This window comes from Lycium barbarum, chromosome 9 (assembly GCF_019175385.1).
Source record: "Lycium barbarum isolate Lr01 chromosome 9, ASM1917538v2, whole genome shotgun sequence".
Taxonomy (NCBI): Eukaryota; Viridiplantae; Streptophyta; class Magnoliopsida; order Solanales; family Solanaceae; genus Lycium; species Lycium barbarum.
This window is the reverse complement of record NC_083345.1, coordinates 122,122,556-122,128,460: the sequence shown is the minus strand read 5'-3', so window position 1 is coordinate 122,128,460 and position 5,905 is coordinate 122,122,556.

The following is a 5,905-nucleotide window of genomic DNA, read 5'->3' as shown; positions in this document are numbered from 1 at the left end:
TCATATCATTTTTTACCCTACTTGTCTTTACTTTCTCTCTCTTCGATTTTGACAATTTGGGTTTTCAATTCTTCTGCATCAATCTTCATGTTTACAGAAGGTCAATCTGAAAAGCCTCACTAACTCACACAAGGTGGGTCTAAAGTCTGTTTACACTCTACACTCCCCAGGATCCACTTCTAGGACCACACTGGGCATGTTGTTGTTGTTGTAGTTGCATCAAGTGGATTAAACAATTATATATATATATATATATATATATATATATATAAACCCAAAAAATGGACCTATTTGCACAGTATAATTTTTTAACGAAAGGATTCAATTAAATTTCCTTCTCTTACTAGCTCTGCCTTACTGACATTTGATGCATTCTCAGTGATGAGTACTTTTTTCTTAAGATTTACATCGATTGTTACTAAAAGTAGTAGCCTCTATAAATGACTGGTTTTATTCATTTTGGGATTTATTGGAATTTAACAATTGATAGTTATTCATTTGCAGAGGTTAGGAGAAGAAAATGGTTGGAAGATAACCCCGAGTCATCAAGTAACGAAGACCATATGCTTTTCGATACCTCAATTATTCCTTGGTGGGCATGGATGAAGAGGTTCAATCTTCCTAAAGCAGAACATCTCAATGGTTTGCTTGTACCCTTTTTTCCTGCACAATTGTTTCCTGGTCTCAAATACAAAGCGGCAGTCATATTAGGTTAAGCTGATCAAAAAATGACCACATGTGAATCTTATACAGGTCGTGCTGCAATGATTGATTTCTTTATGGCCTACTTTGTGGATAGCTTGACCGGTGTAGGCCTCGTCGACCAAATGGGTAGCTTGTTTTGCAAAACACTATTGTTTATAGCTGTGGCTAGCTCCCTCCTAATCCTCAATAAAGAGGATTTAGAAACTATCGAAAAGTTGCTGGAAGAGACTACTTTCTATGACAAGCAATGGCAAGCATCTTGGAAGCATCTCGAAGGATTCTTGAGATTGTTTGTCGTATAACATTAGTTTTCATATTTTTGGTAGAATGTAATTCAGTAATCCTTCTATGATGCTAATTGAAAAAGACATTTTAATTCTATTTTCCATTTTGTCGTAATGCTTGGGTTGCCATGCATATTTTTCCCATCTTGAGATTGTTCCTTGTATAACATGAGTTTTCATATTTACGGAAGAATATAACTCGGTAGTTCTTCTATGCAAGTCGAAGGAATATATGTTAATCGCATTCTTCGTTTTGTTGTAGTGCTCGGGCTGCGCCATGCATTGTTTTCCCATTTTTGTTTTGCTTCTGGGCAATGATTTATAACTTTAATTGTTGTAAAGTCTTTTGGTACTTTGATCTTGAATATTTATTTTCCAATCTGTAAAGGTTGAAGGATTTGTATCTCAGGTCATAAGTTTGCGCCCTACACCAGGTGAACCATGTCCAGTTCTTAAGTAGAGAAAGGTAGAGGGGTGGACCCATCATCCCTAGTTCTGAAAACTGAGGTTGGCTCCGTATAAATATCTCAGTTTTCAAAATAAAATAACTCCTTTTCCAATACTTTTTAGTGTAAAATTAGCTTTACAAGTTTCATTTTCAGGTTGGGAGAATAGTGTTTCTCATTTAGGTAACTTGTTAGATGGACATAAAGTGTCATTTTCCCATGTTTCTTATTTAACAACAGTGCAGTCAGAACCAAGCTGATGCACAGTCGACTATATCACCGAATACCGGCTACTTTTCAATTTTACCCATAGTTCGCATTTTGTGAATGTCCCATGCCAAAGTCATTTTATGGGTAAATTGCTAACCCATGGACTATGTAACGTACTTTATTTGATGAGTTATGGGTAAGTATTTTGCTAGAGGTTTCTAATCTACTCTCGTGTGATTCCTGTTGAAGCATATATATATGGGGGTTGGGTGCAGCGCAAACAGCTTTAAAACAGACTCCTTATTCATTAGATAGAGAAAATCACCAAAATTTCGCAATCCGCTTGAATTTATTCCAATTCCAAGAGTTTGGATCTTATTGATATTGATATACCTTGAAAAGGACTTGAACCTCCACTCTCTTTAGCATGACGTTTGAGTCTCGCGTGTCTATGGTCAAATTTTAATATTGACTTTCTTATCACTTGTGGTCATTTTTTCAAAGTCTGCTGCAAGTTTTTCAAATTTAATTAGGACCAATCATTATCACTTTTCTAAAATCTACTTTACATAGAACAACTCGAAAGACCGGAACCTCAGGGTCAACGAGAACTTTACTACTCTGTTCACTTTTACTTATTCAGTTTTGACTTTGCACAATACGCATATTAAATGATTTTTAGGCTTGGGTTTTGGGAAATGAATTAGGAAATAAGTAATTGATATAGCATGAATTTGTTTTTTCTTTATATGTTAAAAGTGAAAATGTATTTTTAATATAATATACAAGTAAAAGTGAACAGAGGATGTAAAAAAAAAAATGAAGATACACTTTATATGACAATATTCCTATTTGCATGATCAATTTTTTATTTTTCCTTAACAAGAAAAGGTTTTGATTTATAGTATCTACTAAGTATTGTCCATTTAAAAAAAAAAAAGATTGAGAATTAATGTTCTAATTGTACTAAAAAATTAACAGAATTTTTTTGCTCATATCTCAGTCGATGATTGTTGTTTTTCTTGTATTCCCTCCGTCTTTATTTATGTGATACTGGTTAATTTTTGAAATTTAAATTATGTGGATTTTGATCAACATTTTAAAGTGTAGTTTTTCATCATATTGACATGAGAAGAATTACATCTTATTTTCGTATAGTTTCTGAATATCTAAATTTTAATCTTAAAATATTGAGTTGATCTAATCAATTTAATTACGAAAATTAATCAAATTGACTTTCGATGAGTAAAAAGTATCACATAAAACGATAAAGTAGTTTATTAGAAAGCTTTTTTAAAAATAAATAAAAAAACATTTTGGGTTCTACAAAGTGTTTGGCACGGATATAGTGCTCATCGACCCATAATATGGTTATATCTAAATGATTACACATTTGAAGGGACAAGTTGTGCTTTTTAAGAAGTCAATATAAATAGTATAAAAAGGGAAAAGATTTTAATATTACTATCTACGAATAAATAATCATAATTAATGAAGCTTTCAATATCGAAAGTATAATAAGTTAGTTGCTATAATATGTAAGATTATTCTAATAGTATAATTTTTTTTATATGTCAACATATTATAAGTTTTTAAAGTTAACTATCATTTTTATTTAACATATTATTGGCTTATTGCAGGTTGTCCCCTTTATTTCAAGGTACTAGTTTCATGAATGATAGAATAAAGATTTTCACTAAGTAGATTTAAATAAAAAGAAGTAAACACACACAAAATCATAAAAAAAAAAAAATATTCAACATCTATTATATATTCATACAAAATAATTGCGACCTTGTATTTATAGTGTAAATCCAACTATAAAGGGATCTTTACACAAAGGGAAAAGGGTAAAAAATACCACTGAACTATTAGAAATAGGTCACATATACCTTTCGTTAAATTTTCGGGTCAAAACTACCCTCGCCGTTACCAGACTAGGCCACAAATACCCCTCTGGTTAACGACCTTCCACTTCATCTAATGTGGCATTGCCACGTAGAAAAAAATATCTACGTGGACGGCCACGTCAGCCTTTTGAATAATTCAGGTGTATTTTTGACCCCCTACCCCCCAAAAAAAAAAATTAACAAAAAGTTTTGAAATTTTTTCTTTTTCCACCAACCCCCACCCCCCCCCCCCCCTAATTTTTTTTTTTTTGATATTTTTAAATTTTTTACACCAATCCCTCCTCGTCATCCCACCCCTCACCCCCCCCCCCCACCAAAAAATACATAACTTCTTTTCAAGATTTGTTTTTTGGGTGGTGCAAAAAATAAAAAACAAAATTAATTTTTTTTGCGTGGGTAGGTGGAGTAAGCAACCAAAAAAAAAAAAAAATCAAAACTTATTTTTTTAAAAAAAAACAATTTTTTTAATAGATTTTTTTTTTTTGGTTTCTTACTCCACCCACCCAAAAGAATTAATTTTGTTTTAAAAAAAAGTTTTTGTTTTTGATTTTTTGCACCACCCACCACTCAAAAAAAATATTCTTGAAATGAAGTTATTTGTTTTGGGGGGTGGGGGCTGAGGGGTGGGAGGACGATGAGGGATTGGTGTAAAAACAAAAAAAAAAATATCAATTTTTTTTAATTTTTTTTTAGAGGGGGTGAGGGTTGACTGGTGGAAAAATAAATTTGTGTGTGGGTTTTTTTTTTTTTTTGGGGGGGGGGGGGGGGGAGTCAAAAATACCCCTGAACTAGTCAAAAGGCTGATGTGACCGTCTATGTGGATAATTGTTTCCAGGTGGCACTGCCACATCGGATGAAGTGGAAGACTGTTAACCAGCGGCGTATTTGTGGCCTCGTCTGGTAACGACGAGGGTATTTTTGACCTGAAAATTTAACGGAGGGTATAGGTGACCCATTTTGAATAGTTTAGAGGTATTTTTGACCCTTTTCCGTTACACAAATAGTAGACTGAATTTACCGTTTATTTTTCTAGCTGATATACATAGATTATACAAATTTATACACATATTGTTGACACTCAATTTTGACTCTCTTTTCTTCCAATTTATTTCCTCAAGCTTCTAAATTAGTAATAAATCAAATATTGCATCGTCGCTACTTTTAGTAACTCAATTACTATTAATATTATTCTCATTATTATTACTACTATTAGTGTTATTAATATTATCATTTTCTTTCTTTTACATTTTTATCATCTTTAAGGCTTCTCATGATTCAATTCTAGTTTTAGACTTTATAAATAGCTACTATAATATTTTTACTATAGCATTTTTATTTCGCATAACTGTGGAATATGTCATAATTTATTTAAGTTCTAGCAACTATAATTTTGTAAGGTATATTAAATAATTAGTTACTTAACATTAATATGTTAATATTCCATGGTATTATATAACATGGCTAAAAGAATATGTTTTATTCAACTATGAAGCTCAAAGAAATTCAACTATGTTTTAGGTTTGTCCGGCTTTAATCGGACGTATTTGGGTTTGTCCACCTTAAATCGGATATAATGTTATTGGATATGTCCACCTTATAATAGGACTTGATTATTTTATTTGGTTTTGTCCACCTTATAATAGGACTTCATTATTTTATTTGAGTTTTTTCCACCTTACAATAGGATGAAATTGGGTTGACCACCTTATAACAGGACTTAATCATTTTATTTGTTTTTGTCCACCTTATAATAGGACCTTATTATTTTATTTGGATTTGTCCACCTTATGATAGGACTTAATTAGTTTATTTAGGTCTGTCCACCTTATAATAGGACCTAATTATTTTATTTGAGTATGTCCGCCTTAAAATTGGACATATCAAGTTTTATAAAGCGCATCGATTTTGCACTTACATTAATCCTCAGATATTTTTGCATTAATCTCGCACATGCACTAATTTTTGTAATATCGCGCTAATTCTATTTCGAAATAATTTCCCATTGATTGCTTCACTTGCACCAATTTTATCGCTTTCATTTTCACAAATACACTAAATTCTATGTTAATGCTTTCATGTATTACTAATGTGTACTTTAGATCTTTGCAGCTGATTTGGCAGGTAGCATTGCACATCATGGAACTTTCTCTATGGCAGTGAATTGGGGTAATTTGTTGGGAAGGAACCAAACTTTCCAACAAAGGTCAAGGGTCTACTTCGAACTCCGCTCGGCTCACTCTTAAATGTCCTATTTACATGTGTAACTCGACGACCACGTTAAGTCGTATCCATTATCAGATTTCTTCAATTCAAACACCTTTTACTCAACTATAATACCCAGTGTCATCAT